General features: G+C 53.9%; 3 long non-coding RNA genes across 5 annotated transcripts; 1 reads left to right on the forward strand and 2 right to left on the reverse strand.

The window, feature by feature from the left end:
- Positions 1-895: 895 nt before the first annotated feature.
- Positions 896-10,022, reverse strand: LOC123329708. 2 transcript variants are annotated; one of them, XR_006545239.1, is made up of 2 exons: positions 9,885-10,022; positions 896-1,674 (listed from the first exon to the last, which is right to left on the reverse strand). It is a non-coding gene; the product is annotated as an uncharacterized LOC123329708 (long non-coding RNA). The 2 variants fall into 2 exon arrangements; XR_006545238.1 differs by lacking the exon at positions 9,885-10,022 and adding an exon at positions 3,199-4,118.
- Positions 10,023-10,072: 50 nt separating this feature from the next.
- Positions 10,073-22,623, forward strand: LOC123329707. 2 transcript variants are annotated; one of them, XR_006545237.2, is made up of 4 exons: positions 10,073-10,308; positions 13,737-13,892; positions 18,325-20,312; positions 21,689-22,623. It is a non-coding gene; the product is annotated as an uncharacterized LOC123329707 (long non-coding RNA). The 2 variants fall into 2 exon arrangements; XR_006545236.1 differs by lacking the exon at positions 21,689-22,623 and having other exon boundaries at positions 10,087-10,308; positions 13,724-13,892; positions 18,325-19,357.
- LOC102390251 lies at positions 15,683-18,328 on the reverse strand. Its single transcript, XR_326529.3, has 3 exons — positions 18,017-18,328; positions 17,426-17,902; positions 15,683-17,095 (listed from the first exon to the last, which is right to left on the reverse strand). It is a non-coding gene; the product is annotated as an uncharacterized LOC102390251 (long non-coding RNA).
- Positions 22,624-24,619: the final 1,996 nt, after the last annotated feature.

A 24,619-nucleotide genomic window follows, 5' to 3' on the forward strand; every position in this document is an offset into this window, starting at 1 on the left:
TTGTCAAGGCACGCATTATTATCCCCATTTACCAGAAGGCTAGCCTGAGGCTCAGAGAAGTTGAGTGCCTAGCCCAAGGTCACTCAGCTTCTGATGGCTGAGGCAAGTTTCAAGTGCTATCTTTCCCACTACACTTAAGTGCCTTGTCTTGGGCTAAATCCAAGGCCTGGTCTCTGTGAAAAAACCAGGAGTTGGTTAAGAGGAGCTAGGGGGCCGATGACTGCCTAGCCACCTGGAAGACTATTGCTAAGGGGGATCTTGAAGCCCCGGCTTTTGCTCAGACACTCCCCTGAAGAAACAACTCTAAATTCCACATCCAAGAGGGACATCTGGGAAGTCTCGGGCCTTGGGGCCTCCTTGTCCAGGCTCTGGTGTGTCTGGCCAGGAAGGGGGCCTGGAGCCGGGGGCTGCTTCTCTTAAACTGATTTCCAATAAAACTCAGCCCCCAGAGAGCCATCAATCTGAGGGAGAAGGAGCATGTGACACTCGGGGGCAGCCCCAGAGCGGATCTGCAAAATCCCAGAGCAGGCCCGAGGCAGTCTGCCCCGAAGCTCCTGCCCCCAGGGGCTACCAGGTGGCACCGACTCTGGCCTTGTATGGGCAAAACTGTCCTGGAAAGCCTGGCTTTGGAGTCGGCTTTGTCGCTATTTTAGTCCCCGGGGTAGTGTCGGTCTCTCCCCTCGGCTCTCATTGGCTCAAATATCCAGCCAGGCCTGCCAGGACCCTGATGCAGCCTGGGGATGGGGGTGGAGCGGTGTTAGCTTGAGTCCCCAGCCCCAGGGAGGAGGAGAGCACTAAAAATAATAACAACAATAATAGCAACAACTAGCTGTTATTTCCACCAGGCATCATACTGAGAGCTTTCCATGTACTGTCTCTTTAAGACCTTCAAGCGGGGGGCATCATTGTTATCCCCCTTTAGGGAGCACCTTCTAGCAGAAGTTAGGTAACTTGCCCAAGGTGACAGAGTCAGCTGAGGCGGCAAAGCCAGGCACACGGACTCTCAGCCGCTTGGATGAGCTACATCCAGCTGGCAGGCAGTGCTGGAAGGGGCTTCTGCCTGCCGGCCTTCAAGCCAACCTTTCCTCCCCACAAGGGAGGCTGGGCCTCCGCTGTGGCACTTTGGTGGCAGGTCCAGGCTGAGATCACCCAGGCTCCGAGGCCAGGGCATTGCCCCTTCCCTGAGCGCGTTGTCCCCAAGGTCCAGTCAGGTCCTGGCTCTGCACTGTCCACCCCCGCTGAGTCTGGCCCAGTCGTAGGGCCCGGGAGAGACGGTCTGTACAGAGAAAGGTGGAAACTCTATGGGCAGCTGGTGGGCGGGGACCCCAGGCCTCAGCCAGGGTTCAAAGAAAAGATGGGGCAGGGCAGGGGAGGGCGGAGGGGAGCACTCCACGAACTTGAGTGTGAGGACCTGCCCTCCCTGCTCTTTGGCATTAGGGAGGATTCCACGCCCTGTGGATCTTTGGAAGCAGATAGGCTTGAGTCCAAGTCCAGCTTCTGGCACTTAGCAGCTGTTTTGCCCTGGAAAATCCTCAACCCCTCTGAGCTTTGGTTTCTTCATCTGTAAAATGGGGTTAGTGGCTCTGCGGTCTCTTCAAGTTGTTGAGAGAATTACGTGTAGTGTGAGCATCTGTCCAGGTTTGCTTGGAACTGATAGGGGGTGGAGGACGGGTTCTGGAAATGCAATAAAAATGGGAACGTCAGGAATTCCCTGGCAGTCCAGTGGTTGGAACTTGGTGCTTTCACTGCTGGGCCGGGGTTCAATCCCTGGTTGGGGAACTATGATCCTGGAAGCCGTGCGGCGCTGAGAATGTCCCAGGGAAACTGGGGTGAGCTGATCACTCATGAAGTCTGGTATACAAAGCACAGAGCACAGACCCTGGCTGGGAACACACCCAACGCACGAAAACTCTTTTGCGTTACCAGGCCCTCTTCTGAGCTGTGGCTCCCTCCACCAGCCTGGCTCATCACAGACAGTCTGCCTCCAAGCCCAGAAGCCCAAGACCCCACCAAAGCCCAGTGCTGCCCTCTGGGCCCTCCTCCCCACTGCAAAACCCTTTGTCCTCAGAACGCGCCCTTCCCCCGCCCAAGGCAGGCTGGGTGCCAGCAGTAATTACAGAATCACTTATTCACAGGAGCGGCACGTGCAAACCCTGATCAGCCGCAATTAGGCAGCAAGGGCCTTTGAAAGCCTGTCAGCCAGTGCTGGGAGGGGGTGCTGAATGGGGCAATCAGCTTCGCCAGCTGGGGGCAGGGAAAGATTGGAAGTCTTGGGGAGGCTGCCATTGAAACGGCTTCCCCCCACCCCCTCTCCAGCTGCTGTGTACAATGAAGGGTGGGGGTGCGCTTGCAGAGGACTGAACAGCACAGGGCAGGCTGGCATGAGGGAGACGTGGTGGGCGTGAGGCCCCAGGAGGGAAGGGTCTTTGAAGACAAGGCCACCCTCATCACCCCAGTGTGGCCCCATAAAATAGACCTTCCGAACACCCTCCTTTGGGGGTCGACCCTGTGGTATCCTCTCTGGGTCGGGAGGTTGCATTATCTTAAGGGAAAGAACTTCTTTAAGGCAGTGCTTCTCCAGCTCTAAAGTGCTTGCAAATTACTAGAGTTCTTGCTAAAATGTGGATTCTGGTTGGGAGTCCAGGGAGGGGCCTGAAATTCTGCATTTCTAACCAGCTCCCACACCGGTGCCCTTGAGTCGGACCACACTTTGAGCAGTGAGATTATACATCTCTGGGGAAGGGTGGGTGAAGGGAGAGGAAGACCCTGGGGTCGTTTTCCTGCTCTGTGACATTGGGCAAGCCCTCTCAATTTCCAGAGCCTCATTATCCTAACGTAGAAAAGAGGGACATCATGCCTGCATCACAGGGCAGAGAATGAATGGGAAACGAGGGCTGTGGACAAGGCCCGCATTTATGGGGCGGGGGCTGGACTTCAGCTTGGCCCAGAAAGCCCCGGGTAGTGGGGGGTGAAGGGGTGAGGGGGAGGGGGATAGGAATCAGCCAGAGCTCAAATTTCAGAACAAGATGGTGAAACTGCTTCTCCCACCTGGGGTCTGGATGTAGTTTGCGGGTCCCCCAATGGTTCAGCAAGTAAAGAATCCGCTTACAATGCAAGAGACTCAGGAGACATGCATTTGATCCCTGGGTCAGGCAATCCTCTGGAGGAGGAAATGGCAACCCACTCCAGTATTCTTACCTGGGAAATCCCGTGGACAGAGGAGCCTGGCGGGCTACCATCCATGGGGTCACAAAGAGACATGACCGAGCACACGGCACCCAAGGGAGGCAAGGGGGTGGGCAGACACCAAGAAGAAGAGACTGGCCTAGGATGGCCTGATCTGGGCCTCTCCCCTGACTGCCCTTCTGCTCTGGGGTCTCTGGGCTCCCAGCCTGGGACACTTTTCCGCCTGCACCCGACTCACTCCTGGGAGCCCTCAGCCTCTTTCCCCCGCCCACCCACAGACAGCCCCATCCCTGGTTCTCAGCACCAGTCAGAACCAGAGGTTGTAGATAGCTGGCAGCCTCTGCTCAGGGTCTCGGATGTCTGGTTCTGGTGACCCTGACCCCAGCCTCTCCCAGGAGCCCTACCTTCCTCCTCCAGGAGGGAGGAGCTCCCTGCTGCAGGCTGCTGCTCCCGGGGCCACGGTCTTCCAGGGCAAGGCACTCAGCACCTGGTGCATAACAGGTGCCCCCAGCAGAACCCAGACCCACAGCCCAAGGGCAGCAGTCAGGGTCAGAGCTCCCGGAAACTTTCCGGGCTGCCTCTCCATGCTGATTACCTGAAGGGCAGGTGGAAAATCAACAGGGAGAAGCTGGCAATGGCTGAAGAGGCCCTGAGAAGTTCCTTCCAAGGCCCTTCTCTGCCAAATCCCAGAACTTTGTGCTATATTTTAAGTTTTCTCTTTTCTTCTCACTCCTTTTAAAAACAGGTTTCCTATCCATTAGATTACTTTTCTGCAAAAGTTAATAACATTTAACCATTTACAAACATGTGTTAGTTCACTTGCTCCTTGGAAGAAAAGTTATGACCAACCTAGAGAGCATATTCAAAAGCAGAGACATTACTTTGCCAACAAAGATCCGTCTAGTCAAAGCTATGGTTTTTCTAGTGATCATATACGGATGTGAGAGTTGGACTATAAAGAAAGCTGAGTGCTGAAGAATTGATGCTTTTGAACTGTGGTGTTGGAGAAGACTCTGGAGAATCCCTTGGCCTGCAAGGAGATCCAACCAGTCCATCTTAAAGGAAATCAGTCCTGAATATTCATTGGAAGGACTGATGCTGAAGCTGAAACTCCAATACTTTGGCTACCTGATGCAAAGAGCTGACTCATTTGAAAAGACCCTGATGCTGGGAAAGATTGAAGGCAGGAAGAGAAGGGGACGAGAGAACGAGATGGTTGGATGGCATCACCGACTTGATGGACATGAGTTTGAGCAGGCTCCGGGAGCTGGTGATGGACAGGGAAGCCTGGCATGCTTGCAGTCCATGGGGTCGCAAAGAGTCGGACACGACTGAGCGACTGAACTGAATTGAACTATTTGTTATGAAATAATTCACGTGAACTATAAGGTCTTATCCGTGTACACCCACCCAGCTTATACATCATTGACACATGCCTCCTGATGCCTGTATGGGGTCACATCTTCTCCCCGATCCCAGAGGGGCCACCATTACAATGCCCCCATCCGATCCCTCCAGCCCCCAGCAAGGCCATAGCAGCCACGCCCTTTTTATGGAGTCACTTCTCCACCAGGAGCCTAGATGGTGCTTTTTGCATATTATCTCACTTAGTCTCCACGACAAAAGTCACTCTAGGTAAGGTGACTATCCCTTTTACCAGGGAGGATTCTGAGGCTCAGAGAGGTTGAATAGTTTGCCTGATGTCACACACACAGCATTCGGACCCATGGAAGGTAGATTCCCAGACAGCCCTTTGCCAGATGCCAGTTAGGTCTAGGAGAGCCCCTCCCACCCGAGTAAGGGCAGGGGGAGGGGGTGGTGGCCCTTAGGGAGTGACCACCTGACTACAGTCTCTAAAGTCACTGGCAGTTCCCAAAGTCCAGTCTCTTGGGAAGTGAGTGGTAAAACCATGGGCTGGCCCCAGGGATGACTTTTGGTCTTCCTATGTCAGGACTAATTATAAACTGAAGCCAGAGTCATAAACTTTGCTTGAAAACCATCTGTGCAACTTCTTCCTATAAATGAGTCATTCCTGGGGGTCCTGTGTACTCCACTTGGGCGCAAGCAGGCCCGGGGTGGAGGATGGGGGAATGAAGGGTGGGGGGTGGTCTGGGGAGGACTCTGAAGGGATGAGTCTTCAAGGCCAAGTTCAAACAAAGCCCAGAGCAGTGTGGAGAGGCTCCATCCCCCAGCCTGCCCCAATCTCCTACCCCACCGGAATGCACCCCCGCTCCCAGTGGTCTGGGGCCCCAGGACACAGGAGAGAGGAGAGTGTGTGTTACCTCGGCCCAGGAACAGGGACCAAGGAGCAGAGACAAACCTTTTCCCTGCCTCCTGCACCTGCAGATTAAAAAAATAAACAAAGATGATAATTGCAAACCCATTTCCTTTACCCTGATCAGCTGCCACCAAGGCACCCTTCCTGAGCCGTTAATACTGGGAACAGCCATTCTGGCCCTGCAAAGACTGTCGTACACCTACCAGGGTTAGGAGATGCTGAGGAGAAAGGGACTGGGTTCCTCCTAGGCCCTTTCACCCAAGGGGTAGGGGAGGGAGCCTGTGGGGAAGCAGGGCTCTGTCTCCTTAAGCACACACACATACTCCTGCTCGCCCCTGCACCTCCACCCCCTCCATCCCACCCCAGCTATGATTCCAAGGCAGAGATTGAGCCTCCGTTTCTATAATTCCTCCTGCCTGTCCTCTTACTGTTTGGATGTATAATTTGGCTCTGGAAGCAGGTGAATAGGATCTCCTATTTTCTTGAATGAATACAGGAATCTACGAATGATTCCCATTGGACAGATGGACAAACTAAGGCTAGACTCTGCCACCAGCAAGTCATCGCAGACGAGGCTCCCACTTCCATTCTTTTCTCTACAGCTTCACCCCAGAATCTTATAACATTTCCCAATTTTAATAATTTTGATAGTTCTGTTCCATTTTTTTTTAAAATGTGGATCTCTGTTGCTGATGGTAGCATAAGACTGAACAGAAACAGCAGTTAAAAACTGATGGGGAAGCTCAGAAACAAATCACCAGCCAAAGCTGGACAGCTTGGGTGTCTGGGTGTCTTTGCCCCTGGATGCAAGAACAATCCTTGTTTGTGACTTCATTTTTCAGATACAAATAATGAGTATCATTTGCCAATCTTTCTTCTGGTAAAATGGTTCCCGGTTTCCACATGGCTCAGCTTTATGTTTGTTTCTGTCTCCCCCACAAGACTGGGAGCTCCCTGGCGGGAGGGAGTGTATTTTATACATGGATCTCTGTGACCCCTGTGACCAGGACAGGCCTTGGCCAAAAACAGGTGATCAGCTAATGTTTGAATAACAAAAATAATGGCGGCTGTTTCTTGAGGAGGCAGCTTAGTTAAGGGTTATAAGGACGAGCTCCAGGATCACGTTTGCCTGGGTCTGGGTCCAGACTTGATTTTCTTAAACTCTCTGTGTCTCAGGCTCTTCGTCTGTGAAATGGGCTGATAGTACAGTCAACCCCTGATTTCCACAGGAGACTGGGTCCAGGGCTGCCCCACCCCCACCTCCATCCCTGTAGATATCAAATCCCGGGATGCTCAAGTCACTTATATAAATGGCCCTGTGCCTGTGGACTCTGGATCCGAGCATATGGAGAGCCGGCTGCACTTCCTTCACAGAGCTAAGTATAAGACTGAATGGCTATGGCAAGCCAGCTCGAACCAGGCTCACATCCGTACACCACAGCAAGGAGGACACGGTTCCATTCAGTCGCTCAGTTGTGTCTGGCTCTTTGTGACCCCATGGACTGCAGCACGCCAGGCCTCCCTGTCCATTACCAACTCCCAGAGCTTACTCAAACCCAAGTCCATTGAGTTGGTGATGCCATCCAACCATCTCATCCTCTGTCGTCCCCTTCCCCTCCTGCCCTCAATCTTTCCCAGCATCAGGGTCTTTTCCGAGTCAGTTCTTCACATCAGGTGGCCAAAGTATTGGAGTTGCAGCTTCAGCATCAGTCCTTCCGATAAACACCCAGGACTGATCTCCTTTAGGGTGGACTGGTTGGATCTCCTTGCAGTCCAAGGGACTCTCAAGAGTCCTCTCCAGCACCACAGTTCACAAGCACCAGTTCTTCAGTGCTCAGCTTCCTTTATGGTCCAACTCTCACACCCACACTTGTATCTGTTTAGCCTCTGCCTTGTGACGGTTCCTGGCTAAGCTGTCCACGTACTCCGGTCACTCCACCATCACAACCCCTGTTCAGTGAGGTCTACTGTCGCCCCTTTTGCACATGTGGGGAATTTGAGGTTCAAAACGGTTAAGAAACTGCAGAACTGGATTTAATTCAAGGTTTGCCTAACTCCAAATGCCATGCTTTTAACCACCATGCAAAGCTGCTGGTGATCTTGTGAGCGAGTAGAGATGCCAGTGGATGGCTGACCCAGCACATCCCTTCTCCTCTGCCAGTGTCCCCCATCCCCACCCCCTGTAGGTGCTGGAGACGGGAAAACATCCTCTCCACAAGGCCAAGAACAGCAGCCACCAGCACTGCCGAGCCCCTGAACCAAAGTCTTCAGCGGCTAAAGTTAGCCTCTTGTGTGGGATAAACAACACATTTGTTTTAGCCATCATTCCTTGGGTTTCCTATTACACACAGCCAGGAGCCTTCCTGATGATCCATTGGCAACAGGTGATCTGTATTTCAAGGTGTTCACACAGGTTTCTTGGCTGGATGAAGCTTAAACACATCCATCCACTTTTGAATCTCCCCCAAACCACACTGAAACAATAATCAAGGGATGGTTTTGAAGCCGTGAAACTACAAGGATAGGGAGAATAGGAGAGGGGAAAACAGCATGAAAAAGCCTGCTGCTAACCGGCAACCAGACAGGTTGTAGCTGACTTAGATCCCAGACGGCTGGATCCTAAACCAACACTTGGGGAAAAGCAGACATTTAACCTGATTGGTGCTGCAGAATCCCCTGGAGGATCAGTAATTGTCAGCCCCCAGGATCTCTGGAGGGCTTCACAGGTGGCTCAGTGGTAAAGAACCTGCCTGCCAGTGCAGGAGATGCAGGTTCGATCCCTGGGTCAGGAAGATCCCCTGGAAAAGGAAATAGCAACCCATTCTGGTATTCTTGCCTGGGAAATCCCATGGGCAGAGGAGCCTGGCGGGCTACAGTTCATGAAGTTGCGAAAGAGCCAATCACGACTGGAAGTGGGAATGGTGGGCTGAAATAAGGGGTTTGGTTGAAAGTTCATAGAAAAGCAGGTGGAGTCACAGGTCCCCTTCCCATTCCTTGCAGTTGGGCAACCCCACTTGGACCCTGCTCCTCCCGCTCACCCCCACCTGACAGAAGATGCTGAGAAACTGAAAGAATCTTGTCTGGAACTCCCGCGACCCCAAAGAAACCGACACCAGGGGTTCCCAGAAACACGGGTTCACTCCAACCCCCCTACAGTGAAGCTGCAACACGGCACCCTCTGCTAAGCTAAAAAAACAAACAGAAAACAAAAACCCCTGACACTTGCATCCCACATGAGAGATTCCAGTTTAATGGTCCGGGATGTGGCCTGGACACGGGGATTTTAAAATCTCCCCACACAAGTATAATGTGAAACCAAGGCTGAGAACATCTGTTGAGGACATGTGTCTCCCTCACTGAGGTCCATCAAAGCCACTCTAGCTAAGTCCCCAAGGCAGAGGCTTCTGGAAACATCTTGGAAGGAGAGACCAGTCTTTATCTCCGGTCCAAACTTTCCTGGGGGCCAGAACCGGCAGCTCCACTGGATGCTTTAAAAGCACCTCAGATCCAGACACACACCACGATATTTACCCTCAAACCTTGCCCTCATCACCCCTCATCCCAGGGACAGCCATTGCCATAACAGAAGGCAGCATCCTAAGACTCATCCTTGACGTGCCCTGTAAATTCTGTCTTCTGAGCGTCTCCCACGACTGCCACCTTTGTCCCCCCATCTGCCCCAGTCACACTGAACAACCATCAGCTGTCAGTAGAACGTAATGTGACTGTCTCCTCCTGACAGATCTCCCCATAGGTCCATTCTCTATGCCATCCCAAGCAAGACCATCTCAAAACACCAGAGCTAGTCATGCCGGTCATTCCTCTGCTACAAGCCACCCATGCTGGATCAGTTGCCAGGGGCTGCTGTAACAAAGAACCACAAGCCAGGGGCTTATGCAGCCGAGCTCTATCGTCCCACTACTCTGGAGGCCATAAGGCTGGGACTGGGTGAGGCAGGGCTGGTCCCCTCTAAGAGCCGTGAAGGAGAATCTGTCCCACGCCTCTCCTTGGGCTTCTAGTGGCTGGCACACGGCTCTCCCTGTGTCTGTCCATGGTCTTTCCCCTGCTTGCATCTGTCTCTGTGTTCAAATCTCTCCTTTTTAAAAGGACATCAGTCATATAGGATGAGGGCCCACCCTCATAACCTCCTCTTGATGGTCTGCAAAGAGCCTATTTCCAATAAAATCACTCTCACAGGGGACTTCCCTGGTAGTCCAGTGGTTAAGAATCTGCTTTGCAATGGAAGGGGATGCGGGTTTGATCCCCGTTCAGGAAACTAAGATGCCACATGCCATGGAGCAACTAAGCCCGTGCCCCCTCTGCTGAGCCACGTGCTCCGGAGCCCACGTGCCGCAACAAACTCGTGTGCCACAACCAAGACCCAACGTAGCCAGATAAACAAATAAATGTAAAAACTCACATTCACAGGTACTGGGGGTTAGGGCTTCAGCATCCTTCTTGGGGAGGGAGAGACACGATTCAACCCGAACACATGGCTTCTCACTGTTTTTAGAATTAAGACCAACCTCACCCCAGGCCATCCTATTCCTGCGAGGGCTGGCCCAGCTGCCTCTCCCGCTTAATTCTCTCCCTTGCTCTCTGGGCTCCAAATGCTCTGGCCTCCTTCCTCTTAAACGCAGCTCACCTTTCACCGTCTCCTGGGGAGTGGAACTCTCTCCTTCCTGCCCCCTCACTTACCAGCTTTTACTAGCCCCCTCCACCCCCTCACAGTCTCTCCCAGGTCAGGTCATGTTCCCTGGGACACACTCTCCTTTGCCCTCTCCACCCTCAAAACATCTACATGGCAACGAGCTATTCATGCTGTCTTCTCCACCAGAAAGAAGGTAAGCTCCCTGAGGACAGGCACTAAATCCGTTCTGTTGACAACATCACGCATGCACTCCCTCCATGTGGGCAGAGAATCATATGCACGACAGGAAGATGTCATCCTCCAATACAGAGGCATGATAGCCTTCTTAGTCGCTGTGGAACCAGAGTCTCAGGTTGGAATCCCAATGCCGCAACAGCCATGGTAGGTCACCTAACCTTCCAGAGCACGAGTCTTCATTGAACAATGGGACTAAGGACACCCTCCCCCATAACACCTGGCACCCTGCCCTGCAAGTTCTAAGTGGGGGTTCATTCTCCTCTGCCTGGAAAATGTATGAAACTGGGGATCACAGCAGGGGCAGAGGCTCCCAGCGCCACTGTGCCCGCATCACTCTCCCTGTCTGGGGTGTATTTTATTCTGTCCAGGGTGGGAGTGGGACCAAAGCAGTGGTCTAACCTCTGACGCAGTGTCCCCCCTTTTATAGTAAATATTTAGTAACATCCCCTTTACCTCCCAAGATGAAATTCTTGGGAACAAAAAACAACCCGTTCACTAAACTAAAATACAAATACACACACACACACTCTGCTCTAATGCTAATACAAAGGAGAAACAAAAGAAAAATATTTTATACTAAAATCACAGACATTTCAAAACTATTTCAGTAATGATATGACTACACCAAAATCACACATTTGAGAGATGACCGCAAATGACCCAGCTACAAATCCAGACCACCCCGGAGCCTTAAATCAGCCGCTCAGACACCTCCTGGGGCATTGCCGGGGAGGTCTCTATTTTCTGAGCTGGTGAAAAATGCCTGGTAAACAGTACAAAAGGGATTAATGTAATTGCAATCTCAAAAAATGAACCAAATATAAAAAGGCAAAAAATATTTTGTATTTAGATGTCAAACAGAATGATATTCCAGGTTCAGATACTTAAAAACAGATTTTCCCCCACAACAGCAGTTTTTGAAGTGTGGTCCCCAGACCATCAAAGTCAGCATCACCTGGGAGTTGTTAGAAACACATACTCACTGCAGACCCAGTGAATCAGGAAGCTGGGTCGGAGCTCAGGGGTCTGTGTTTTCAGGCCCCGTGCGTTCAGGTGTGGAAGTGCTGCCCTGCAGGAACGTGGGAGGCAGGAGAGTTTCTGCCCAGCCCAGAATCTGCAGCATCCTTGGCCAGTGGGCCGCCCGTCACTGGAGTCACCCAAGATGCACCCACTGAGTTCTGAACATCCCAGCTGAGAACCACTGGACCATCTATGGTGTCAATAGGAATCCTCTCTTCTCAGGTTTCCTGAAATCCTTGACCTTGGCGTGGGACCACTGAGAGGGGGCAGGCATTGGAATGAGCAGGCGGCGGGGCAGGGAGTCGCGGAGCCAGCTGGGATGCCAGGTGTCCTGGCCCAGCCATGCTGCTCACCCCCGCAGGGTTGGCCAGGGGACTGGTTCTGCTTCCAGTGGCTGGAAGTGTTGGGGGAAAGGGAGGCTGAGCTTCCAAAGGGCCTTTCAAACCGCAGCTGCGCACGCTTGGCCGTGGAGGCAGGCCTGGTCTCGGCTCCCTGGCTGGTACAGGGGATGGCGCAGAGATTTGTCCTCTAAGCAGCTGTGACCATCTGAGAGTCTGAGACATTACCCATGACCCAGCCCAGCCCATTCCACGAAGGAAGGAGAGGGACAGCCTCCTGGGGTCTGGGCTCCTGCAGCTGTAAAATTTGGTCCTAGAATGCTGAGAGTGCCCGGAGGCCCCCAGGAAGGGTGCTGGACCTAGAGCCACGCTCCCACCCTCCATGAACTCTCCCCACCCCCGGCCTGACCGATGGGCAGCCCAATAGACCAGGAAGGGCGGGGATCCATGAACGGCTCCAGTCATTCCAGTCCAGCGTGGTCTGGACTGTGTCTATGCCAGCACGTGGGGGTGGCCGGGGGCCCATCTCCCTCCATGGTCGGGGGTCTGCCTGTTGGTCTCCACACACACACACAGGAGCTAGCATCACACTGGTGGTTGCCTTGGCAGAGATGGTCAGTGCTCACTTGAATCCACATCCTCCCCTCCTTCTGGGGCATGCACTAGCCCCCCAGGTCCCACTTCCTCACTCAGGAGTGGCCATGTGATGGGGTTTTAGGCAACAGGACAGGAGTAGAGGCAGCCTGTATCAATTCTTTTAAGTGTAGCTGGACCGCCTCACATTCTCACTTTCTCTTTCTGCCCACTGGGTGCAGATGACAACAAGGACCTAAATAATCGTAGAGCCTCAAAATGGAGGGAGCTTGGGTCCACTGATCACTGTGTGGAGGAAGCCACATGCAGACAGGAGCAAGCCTCTCAACCTTACATGTGAAAGGAGCATACTTCCAGCATGTGGGCACCATCAGAGAGTATGTGGTCTACACTGGCTAACATATCCCATTAGACCAGCGTGTAGAGACTCTCAGGTCTTCTCTGTTAGAGTTGGCAGTGGGGATGGCATTTGTCAAGGTCTTTCCCTTACAGTAGGGTGTGAATCTCTAACACTGATCCCGCCTTCCACTTAAGTAAATTGAAGTTGATCATTGGAGGTGTCTTGGCAGCCATGAATGCACTCATCAAAAGTCAATGACGAGTCATATGCCAAAAGCTAATGCTTGTCAACACGCCAAGCCCCTACTAGGCTCTGAGGGCACAAGGTAAACGTGATGCTTTCCTGCCCAGGGTCTGAGGGGATAGATCTTGGCCACGTGATAATGGTCACCACGGGGAGGGACACATTGGGGGCATGAACACCTGGCAGGTAGAGCCCAGATCCAGGAGGGATTTGTGCTGTCCAAGAGGCTGGGAAGACTCTACCCAGCAGTGGCAGGTAACTGGGACAGCCCTGAAAAGAGGAGGGAGAGGTTAAGAAAAGAAGGGGAGGGAGGGAGAAATTCCAAGAAAGGAGAAGGGCTCGTGCAAAAGCAAGACTTGTGAAAGGGCTGAGTTGTTTGGGAAGTAGTGATGGAGACGAAGTATCCTCAGGACCAAGTTAAAGACAGGGTTGGTGGGGGATGGGGAAGGCGTCAATGGGACCAGATCACAGAGAGCCTGAGTCCAGCATGAATGTCGGAAGGTTATGAGGAATGGAATGACACCATCCTTACCATCCTCATCCCAGGGTAAATATTTCACATACTGTGATAGAAGAGCTGTGTAGTCTGCTGACACTCACAGCAAACCCATGGGGTAGGTTCTCTATGATCCCATTTTGCAGATGACAGAATTGAGGTTCCAAGCATTTAAAAACTTGCCCAACGCCACCCAGTTGTAGGGCTGGGACTTGCACTCACTAGAACATGAGCTTCCTACTTCATTTAGGTTACTGCTGTAGCAGAGTCAGACCACAAATATTTTGGGTGCGGTGGTGAATGAATAAATCTAATTCCAAAACTCTACAGCGCTAATCAGACTTTTTATTTAGAAAGATGCCCTTGGCTCTAGCGGGATGGAGAACAGAGGCGGCAAAGCCAGCAAGAAGGTTTGGCAGCGTCCCAGGAGAGGTTGGACCAGCACAGCGGTAGAGGAGACGGAAGTGATGTAGAAGAGCTGGACTGGGCAGACTTTGCAGACCAATCAGGTAATGGGAGCTACAATTTATTGAGGATAATACGATGAGATGGTTGGATGGCATCACCGACTCGATGGACGTTGAGTTTGAGTAAGCTCCGGGAGCTGGTGATGGACAGGGAAGCCTGGACACAACTGAGCAACTGAACTGAACTGAACTGAATAGGAGCTACAGTTACTAAGTGTCCAGCCCTGTCCTAAGCACTTCACCAGTATTAACTCAATATCTCTTCCCCGCAGGCCCGTGAGTAGGGGGATCTCCTTAGCTCCATTTCGCAGATGAATACATTGAGGCACGGAAAGATGAAAGGTCACAGATCTAGTAAATGAGGGATGTGGCACACCAGGGTCAGAGCTCTGTGCAGGGAGGAGGAGGGGCAGGAGCGGAGGCAAGGGCGGCTCCCAGGTTTCTTGAGGGGTGACTGGGGCAATTAAGACCAGCCAGGCAGCAAGCCAGGGGACTGTCCGGCCTCCTGGCTGGGCCAGCGTTCTGGGTGGCTGTTTGTCTGCGGGCCCCTGAGGTCACTCTGGAGGGAGCCGTGTATGGGACTACAGATGACTCCACCCAGCACACCAACCCAGCAGTGATGACTGCTGCCGGGGGCCTGAGGATGCTTATGGCCACGAGGGGCCAGGCTTGCAGAAGTGGGGGCCTGGGTGGGCAGGGGCTGAGCCCTGACAACGGGGGAGCCAACCCCAGCTCCCCACTTTCTCCATATTGCCAACAAATGACCAGCCCCCACCCAAAGCCCCCTTTGGGCACCTGACCTTTGCCCCTCCTGGCCGAGGGTGTGGTGCCTGAGCTGGGAGTCAGGATGTGGGGGCTCAGGCCACGTGGAAGGAAAGGGCTGGGGGCAAGGAGCCAGGGAAGGACACGGTCCGGCTCGGAGTCCCTCCCGTGAGAGAGACCTGCAGCCACCACATGGCCCCAGGCAGCAGAGGAAACAGGAGGCTTCTCAAAATAGACCAGGAGCGTGCAGCTCGGAGGCATTTCCCTGCTCCCACCATCTGGCCGAGCCTGGGCCGGAAGAGAGGCAAGGGGGTGGGGGGGCGGGGGGCAGGGGGTGGGGGAGCAGCGTGTGGATGGGCTCCCCCTGAGCCAAGCCGACGCCCAGCACCTCTCCCTGCCAGGTTTGCCCTTCCTCTTCTGTGGACTCTCATGACAGGGCTGCCAAGGCAAGGACATTGCCACGCAGGAAATGAGGCGGGTGCGGCTCAGAGAGGTGAAGCGTTTGGTCCAAGGCCACACAGCTGGCAAACGGCAGAGCTGAGTGGGTCTGAGTCCCGGATGGAGGCACGAGGCAGCCTGCCCACCCCGGAACCTACTAGGAGTCTCCTGCCTGTTGGCTCAATCTCTGCTTAGACCAGCTCCCCTTGAAAGCCAAGTTCATAAGCACCCTCCTGGTGGCACTGGCCTGCCTGCACTAGGCGGGCCAGGGCAAAGGGAGGCTCGATGCCGAAGAATGGTAGGGGCATGGTGAGCAGACCCTGCTAGGGTTCTGCAGGGGAGGAAGGCGGGGCCCCCGCAGAGCCTTGAGGTTCTCCCATGCTGGGTGGTTTCCTCAGGATCGCTCAGCCCAGAGCGTTCGATCCCCTTCCAGCCCCAAAGAAGGGGCCCCGCACAGGCTTCTCCCGCCATTACCATCACAACCTGCCCGCCTGGAGGCACCGTCACACCTGCTCCTCTCAGCTGCCCCGAGGGGGTGGACAGGGCCGGGCAATTCCTCCTCGTTTTAACCGAGGGTCCTGAGGCTCAGAGAGATGAAGGGGTGTCTCTGAAATGAGGCAGCCAGCCAGGACTTCAGTCTGTGGTTTTCATTCAGTCGCTCAACAAGCATTTGCTGGATGCAAGCTGTGTCTGGGGATACCGCTGGGGCCACGTACTCAGGGAATGCAGTCTTGAGACGCCTACTCCAGGGCACTTTCCTTGGCCCCCGGACTCCTTCCTGCACTTGGAGCAAGGAAGGTGGAGGGGGTGGCGGTGTCTTGTTTCCAGCGCTGGCCCAGCAGGGTGGGTGGCGAGGGTGGGGTTGCTGGGTGTCACCACGAGGTCACGCCGCCCGACACTCAGCCCAGAGGAAGGCCCACAGCGCCCAAGGCTGGCACTGCGCTACGCAACCCAGTGAGCAGACCTCGGGCCGGTCTCAACGCCCAGCAGTCTGGAGGTGGGCTGAAGGCAAAAGTGGCCTCGAATCTTCCATGAAACAGTGCTGGAGTGAAGGAAGGAAATGAGGAGATGGAAGGAAGAAGGGAATGAGGCAAGAAGGGAATGAGGCAAGAGGAGAAAAGAAGGGAGAAAAAGACAGAAAAGCAAGGATGACTGAGAGAGCCTCTTCGTGAGAAGAGGGGAGAAGAGGACGGAAACCATGATCTGGAACTGAAAGCCCAGTTCTGAACCCCGAAGAAGCCTGAGTCTTGCTCTCCCATCTTCTCCCCAGAGCTGTGGCCGCCCCGAGCTTCCTGGAACCCAAGCGAGCAGTATAACAGGGTGTGTGGGTGGGGCGCACCAGGGAGGGCTTCCTGGAGGAGGGGAGCCAGGACCCAGGTGATGGAGATGAGCGTGGAGGCTGTGGTTAGCGGCTGGTGGCAGCCTCTGCAGGTACCTGCATCCTGCGGCTGTGTCCCTTCTCTGCGGGCTTCCCTTTCAACGAGAAGTCTAGGTGAAGGCCAACCTGGTTACGGCCTTCCTCCCCGCTTTGAGGCTGCTGAGGGAGCTGGAACTGGGGGTCACTGGGCTCCAGGGCCAGCTCCTGGAGCAAATAGCACCAGGCCCTGTGTACCTGCCTGGGGAGCCCCTGGTGAACTACAGATCCTGGTCTTGTGGAGCGCACCATCTGATGGGAGAGACGAACACCTGTGCAGAGTGAGCCACGAGGAGGGCAGACAGGGGACCTCTGAAAAATAGGGGCTTCAGGTGAACCCAAAGTGAGCCTCCCTGCCCTCCAGCAAAGGCTTGGCTTCCCTGAGCCTTTTCCAGGCCCGCCCTGAAGCTGGGAGTCCCAGGGGCCCCTATATTTTCACCAGGCAGGTGGGAGCAGGAGAGAAGGCAGGGAGGAAAACTGCATCCATGGACGCCTTTTGGTCCTCTCCAGAAGCGCTCTGATCAGGATTTGGTTGACATCTTCCGGTCCTCTCCCAAATCACTCTGATCGGGATTTGGTTGACGTCTTCTGGTCCTCTCCCGAATCACTCTGATTGGGATTTGGGGACTTCCTGAAAAAAAAAAAAAAAAAACCCACACTCATGGAAGCCTAAAATTCATCATTAGAGACATTTGGGAAGAGGAGGTGTTGAGTGTTTTATAAAAGAACTTCAGATCGAGCCTAATTAACCTTGGTCCAAATTACCTAGCTTACTCCATTAAGAACGTGCATTTGGGAGTCAGGTTGCTGTGATTTGAACACTACCTCCACCGCTTTAGATTCCCGGATAAGTTATTTCACCTCCCCGAGCCTCAGTTTCCTCCTCTGTAAAATGGGGAAAAGTACAGTACCTACCACACAAGGTGAAGATGAGATAAGGTTGCATACATAAAGCCCTTACCTGATTCTGTGGCATTTAGAAGACATCCAGTAGTTGTTAGCTGTTATGATTTATTTTTGCTATTGCTGTCTTCTTTATGATGATCCACACAACACCAACTCTGAACCAAGCCTTGTACCTGGCACTGAAACCATGAAGAGGAATAAACCAGTCCCTGTGCTCCAGGAGTTCATAGTCAGATACACAGGGCAGGCGAAGGTCAGCAGGCACTTGTTCACGTATTAGTATGAATTAGCTTCATAAACCACTTGTCTTTGAAAGGGCGATGGTTGTGAGATCAAGTCCATGGGAAAGAGAGGTTCACACCGTGGAAAACACTTGCCTGTGCCTAGAACATCAAGGGAATTCATCCATCCTGTTTTGTTGTATCGGGATCAGAGTGGGGATACAGAGCTGACCTCTGGAACATAAACCAGGGAAATCAGCTTCCAGGCAGATTCTTCCAGATTTTGCTGGTCCTTGGCCTGAGGAAGTTCCCTGCAGGAGGTGGGGGAGCGGGAAGGCATCCGCCTAAAGTTCCAGAAAGGAAAAATCTTCTGGGCCTGCCAAAAGCATATCATTGTTCCCACCACACCCCAGCCTCAGACCCACCTCCGCAGGGACCTCCGCCTTGCCTTGGCCTTGAACTTGGGAACGCTGGCTTCTCTGCATTCTGTTCGCTTGGGAAGAGCTGCGGGGCTTATTCTGGGAAGTTGGCTCGACCTCCTGCCCTGTGTTCCCCGCTCCTCCCCTAGATGGGGACAGACACTGCATGGGGCCTGGGCCACCCCCGTGGTCTGCAAAGAGGCTCGGTTCAGAGGCAGGCAGAGCAAGCCTGGGAATGTGGGTGGTGGAGTGGGGAGGCTGGGTGGGCTGGTGACCCAGATTTCACTTCCTGTCCTGCTTCCCTCCATTCCCAGACACCAGCTGGGGCTGGACACAGACCACAGGCCAGCAGGGAACCGACAGTCATCTCCTCGCTGTGAAGCCAGGACTCAAGTTTTGCTCCAGCCTGGAGTCAGGCGTCCTGGAGCCCACCTGGACCCCGCCTGGACGGCGTCCCCAAGGCCTTTCTGATGGAGGCGAGGAGTGTGTCCACCAGGTCCACCACCCCCACCTCCGCTTCGGCACAGGAACAAACTGAGCCCGGGGTGCAGCTGAGACCTGACGAAAGTGACACAGTGGGTTGGTGGCAGGGGTCGCATCCAGGCCCAGCTCTTCTGACTTCACGTTGCTGGGAGGTTCAGGATAAATGCAGGCGTGAATAAACAAATGTATGAAAATCCTGATGCCTATGCCCCTGCCACAGTAACAGGGGAAATTAAGAATCCATTAGACAGCTCTTCATGAGGACTCTAGAGGACCAGGACACCAGAAAGAAGGAAGAGGGTCTGGCAGTGCCCACACCATGCCAGTTCTTGGAGTGGGGGCATCCCTAGAACTTATTTACCTCTTCTGGGATGGGAGTGGTGAGGGAACGCTTTCCTTCATTTAGTTAACAGAAGTTTATTGGGGGAATGTCAAATGCTGGGGGCTTCCCAGGTGGCGCTAATGGTAAAGAATCCTCCTGCCAAAACAGAAGACATGGGTTCGATCCCTGGGTCGGGAAGATCCCCTGGAGGAGCAAGTGGCAACCCACTCCAGTGTTCTTGCCTGGAAAATTCCATGGACAGAGGAGTCTGAGGGGCTACAGTCCACGGGGCCCCAAAGAGTCAGACACGACTGATCAACCGAGCACACACCTATCAGCATTTGCTGCCGTGAAATTTGCCCAGCAAACCCCTCAGATAAGGTCCCTGCACTTGTGGGCGAGACAATCAAATGACAAGCCAGCAAAGGAATGCGGGATGGCCAACAGCAACACCCGTGTGACAGGAGCAAACGGGGCTGGGAGGCACTTGACAGAAAGGAGGGTTTGGAGGCCTTTGCCTCTCTGAAGAGGTGACATTTAGGCTGAGCCCACGGAAAGAGAAGGAACCAGCCTGGTGGAGCTCTGGAGAAAGGGCTGTTCCAGGCGGAGGAAACAGCAGGTGCAAAGGCCCTGAGGTCAGCATGATCTCAGCATTGTCACCAAAAAAGATAAAAGGCCACGACAGGCGGCTGCAGCTCCGTGAGGGAGCAGGGCCGGGGGTACCAAGAAGGTCTGTGATGCGGGCCAGGCCACACAGGGTTTTGTGACCAGGGTGTGAAGCTTGGGTCTTATTCTGAAAGCACCAGGGATCCAGGGAAAGGTTATAAAGCAGGAGGGTTGATGGGATCCAGTTTATGTGTTAGGAACATATTTTACTCTGAATGGGCTTCCCCGGTGGCTCAGACGGTAAAGACTCCACCTGCAATGCAGGAGGCCCGGGTTAGATCCCTGGGTCAGGAAGATGCCCTGGAGAAGGGAATAGCTACCCATTCCAGTATTCTTGCCTGGAGAATCCCATGGACAGAGGAGCCTGGCCGGCTACAGTCCATGGGGTCGCAAAGAGTCAGACGTGACTGAGCGACTAACACTTGTACTTTCAACTCTTTACTCTGAATAAAGGGTGGATGGGGACGAGACGGGAGAGAGGCGGGCAGCAGGGAGACTGGCCAGGAGGCTGTGCAATGATCAGCATGAGCGATGCTGTCACCCGGAGGGAGGCAGTGCGGACGGGAAAAGAAGCGGGCTGCCTGAAGAGAGCTATAGGGAACAGGAGTGCCAGAGCTGCTGAAGGAGTTGATGACTGAGAGAGGGAGAGACAAGGCTGCTTTCTGGCTTTAGCGACCGGACAGATGGCGTTTCGTAAGCCTCGGGGAGAGTGAAATGAAGTGCTTGGCTTCAGACAAGCTAAGTTAGAGACGCCTTTAGACATCCAAGGGAGATGTGAAGGAGACAGCTGGATGTTCACAGCAATGACAAGAATCCTGATACTCATACATGGTTTGTGTTTCTATTTCCTGTTTGCCGTGTGTCTCTCCACCAGGCTTTGCCCTGCAAGGGCAGGAGCTGAGCCTGGCTTTGCTCCTAACCCCGTTCTCAGCCCTGAGGCCAGTGCTGGGCTGGAGCCTGGTGGGCGGGGAGGTAGGGAAGTGCTCAGTAAATATTTATAAAATAAACTGAACAGAGAGAGGCTGCTGGGTGCGTAGCCTGTTTGCTGGGTGGGAGCTGGAAATCAAGCCCCCCCACCCGCGCCCCAAGAAAGACCCTGCCCGAGGAAACTGTCCAGGTTGACTCCCTAGGAAACTCGGGTGGGTAGCTGGGTGTGTAGCCTCTCTCTGCTGGGTGGGAGCTGGAAATCGAGGCCCCCCGAGACAGACCCTGTCCGAGGAGACTGTCCGGGTTGACCCCCTGGGAAACTCGGCCGCTGGCTTCCAGCTTTCCTATCTCTCACTGTGGTCTTCTTCCCTCCGGCCAACTTCCTGCCAGGAAACACAGCCCCTCCAGGCATAAATCATTAACTAGCACCACCTCTTAGGCAGGCGCTGTGCTTCGGTTCCCAAAGCACTTTCCTGCCATTATCTTGAGTGATCCTTCAGACTACCGTGGGAGGTGGGCAGAGGAAGGCCCACTCGATGGCTGCTCCCCCAGGAAACGAGGGAAGAAGTGTTCAGGGCCTCACTGACATGACCGAAACTCACCAAGAGTCTGGGGGGTGGTGCTCTGTTCTCCTGGGATATTGCCCTGAAAACAGAAAGGCATAGAAGCCCCCAAAAAGAGTGTGGCTGGTGGCGCTGCAGGCTTTGTGACCACTAACCAGAAAAGCGTGCAGGGCCGGGGGGAGTACCCTTGGGAACCCGCTCCACGGAGCCGCTCCCCATTTTGAACAGGAGCCGTGGGACAGCCAGCCTCCCTCTATGTTGCTCCACGTTCACAGCCCAGGCTCCCCCTCTTCTGAAGACGATGCCCACCAGGGGTCCTTTCCAGCCTCCTCTGCAGAGTCACCCACGTTCCCAGGCTCAGTCTGCCACCCCCTGAGCTGAGCTTCCCTGCAGGCCACGGAGGTGGCCCAGGCCCCATGTAGTATCTGTGTCCCCATCCGTGAGAGGAGGCTGGAAAGAACCTGCTGTGCTGCCTTGGCCAACTCCCTCTTTTCTCCCTGGGCCTCAGTTTTCCCATCTGACAAATGGGAAGTTGGATGAAACTGGACGGGTCCCTGGAGCCCCTGCAATTCTTTGAGTCTCTCTCTCTGATCTGAAGGTCCCTGGACCCCAGCTTTAAGCGGTCCCCAGGGTGTGAGCTGAAGTCTCTCGCCCCACCCCACCCCTCCCATGCCCCTGCCCCGGGTCACCCCTCTGGTGTCCCTTGCCCGGTGCCAGGTGGTCCTCCAGGAGTCCCTCCCATCTCCGAGCAGCCTCCGCTTGGTCCAGCAGACACGTGCCACCTGTTCTCCACATCGAAGGCCCGTGGCCCAGGCTTGGAACAACTTCCCTCGGTTGGGCAAGGCTGTGACAGGAAAGGGACAAGACCTGACCCCTGCTTGGAAAGCCAGTTGTGCAACACAGCCCTGTGAGGGCAGGCACGTGACCAACAGGAACAGCCGCCGGAAGGAGCCAGGGCCTTCTCTGAAATGAATATCTTGGCAAGATCGACGGAGAAAAGGTCCTTTTGGACGCCACTGACTCTGGGTCACAGCTAATGCCTTCAGAGCCTGGCCGTGGCGCCGTGTCCCGGCCGCGTCCCCGAACACGGAGCCTTGCTGGCTCACTGTCACATGGGACGTGGGGAGCTGCAGGAACGTACAATATAAGCTACCCTTCCGGCTTCTGCACACCCAAACCTCTTGTTTGTACTTACAGGCAGTCTAAACCTGCAGTACATTCCTCTGGGCATCCTCTCCCAAGGCAAGCGAGCAGCATATTTTTAGTAACAAATGAAAGTCTTTTGTATCAAGCCTAATAGATAAAGTAGATGATGTCTTCGGATGCTAGCCGGGGTGGAAGTAGGTATAGAAGAGAGTTTAATGGTGAAACAGATTCTTTTTTTTTTTTTCCTTATAATGTAAGGTGTTTCTGAAGATGATGAAATATTGACATCATTGTTTGGAATAAGTGCATGATAATGGCTATGTGTATTAGACACCTATCTACCATGTTCCAGAAACAGGGCTCAGAATCAGATTTTTTTTTTAAAACTTCTTTCAGTGATTAAAGGCATTAAACTATTCTTTTCCCCCTCGAATCCATTCTTGCTGTTTTTTCCTTTCAGAGAGCTTTTTGTATGCAAACGTTCTCTGTACTGGCACAAAGTTGTTTATAACACTCCCTTCCTCGTTTGATGTCTGCAGGGCCTCTAGTTATGCCTACACTCATTCCAGATACGGATGTTTGTGCTCTTTTTTCTTCTTATTAGTTTCACAGACGAGGAAACTGAGGTTCCAGGAGATAACGGGGTCACCTGAGCGATAGTTAGTGGGTTAAGAAGCTGGAATCCAAACCACATCTGATTCTCCCTGCCCCCACCAGGCCCTTTATGATTATCTTTAAGCACAACATTTAATGGGTGATTTACAAGTGGCCCAGTCATAACACCTCCATCTGCTCGGCGTGTTCCTCAAAAAGTTATTCCTGTTCCTTCGCGTCCCCTCATGACCTCAGGCCGCCACGTTCCTGTGTCCTCCGTCTCCCAGGCGGCCCAGAGCACGTCCTGTTTCTGTACCACCTCCCTCCCTCTGCTCAGCATCTGAAAGAATTCCCCAGCCCTGTCGCTCTCTTCTCTCCCCTTCATAGCGGTGACCGACACCCAAACGGACCCTATACACCGACTTGGTGGTCGTCCGTCCCCCCCCCGCTAAGATGGACATTCACATGGGCCAGGACTACATCCCCTGCTCCAGGCACATAGAAAGTGCGTGACAGATATTTCTAGATGAGTGAATTAAGTGAAAGTGATGAAATTCTGCTCCTCAGTCCCCCTCTTGATATCGTGAAGGCCGCCCATCTTCAGGGTGACCTGGGGGGTGGTACCCACTGCTCTGCCGCCCACCCCTGCTTTCTCCCTCCCATCCCACAGCCCAGATCCCGAATCACTGCCTGACTGCCCTGCACACATATCTCCTTCTCAGAGTTGGCTCCGGGGGTCCCTGACCATGCCAGGAGGGACTTACAGGCCCGCCAGTAACCCCAAGGCCGAGTCCAGACCAGAGACCTGGACCCCTGGCTCCCAGACCCTACAACAGAGTTCAGGCTACTGTGAGCCTGGTCCAGGCCCGAGCCCTGGGGACAGATGTTCTTGGAAGATGCATCTTTACTCCCACCCCCATCCCAGAGCTGCGTGCACACGTGTGCACCCACATACAGACACACACACACAAGAGCAACAAGGATAAAGAAACCAATAGTTTACAGTGGTGATAAGCTGTTTGAAAAAAAAACAGTTTAGGAAGCGGTCGAGAGGGTCTTGGGATGGGAGAGGCCGGTGAGATGGGTGGTCCTGGGAAGGCCTCTCTGAGGGAGATGAAGGGGAAAGGTAGGGCAGCTGAGGGCACCACCCACCACCCACAGCTCCCCGGGCACCGTCATGCAGGCTCTGTCACCCTGTGAATTAGGAAGGGGTGTTGCTGGAGCCCCCCCGGGCCCACCCACCATCCCCGTTTCTGCTCCAGTGAGCTGTGTACATCACCAGCGTTAACCAAAGCTTTCTCAACAAACGCACTGAGGCTACTCCACACCTTCAAAGCCACAAACAGACCAAGACCCAGCGACCGGCCCTCTTCTTCCAGCATCCTGGCAGGGAGACTATTTTGACTGGAGGTGAAGAGAGAAAAGGAGATGGTGAGGTATCCGTGCAGGGAGAGGGGCTGAGGCCGAGGAAAGCCAGCCTCCCTCCCTCAACATTTTGATCCAAACCGACGATGGCCACAGGCACCAAGGCTGCACCGTCCCCTACCCGGGCATTCGGCCAAGACGTCAGGCTCTTGAGCAAAGGGTCCCCAGGGCTTAGCTGCTGGGCTGGCCTCCTGGACCTCAGAAGGAGAAATTCCCAGAGTAAGAAAGATGAAATTCCTTCCCATGGGACACGGTGGACGAGGGGTGATACGATAGAGGGGTTGGCTAAAACTGGGAGGACTTATACAATGTTGCATGGGAAGAAAAGAACTGCCCTTTATTGTATAAGCACTCATCAAAAGTGACCCTATTTTTAAAAAAAAAGATAAACTTGACTAGTGTGGCAAATCCTTGTTCTCCTCTCGTACCCCATACTCCCTGACTCGCGGCTTTGGACAGCGAGCCTCTGTGCTTCTCTGCCTG

Source organism: Bubalus bubalis, chromosome 16 (genome assembly GCF_019923935.1).
Source record: "Bubalus bubalis isolate 160015118507 breed Murrah chromosome 16, NDDB_SH_1, whole genome shotgun sequence".
NCBI classification, from domain to species: Eukaryota; Metazoa; Chordata; class Mammalia; order Artiodactyla; family Bovidae; genus Bubalus; species Bubalus bubalis.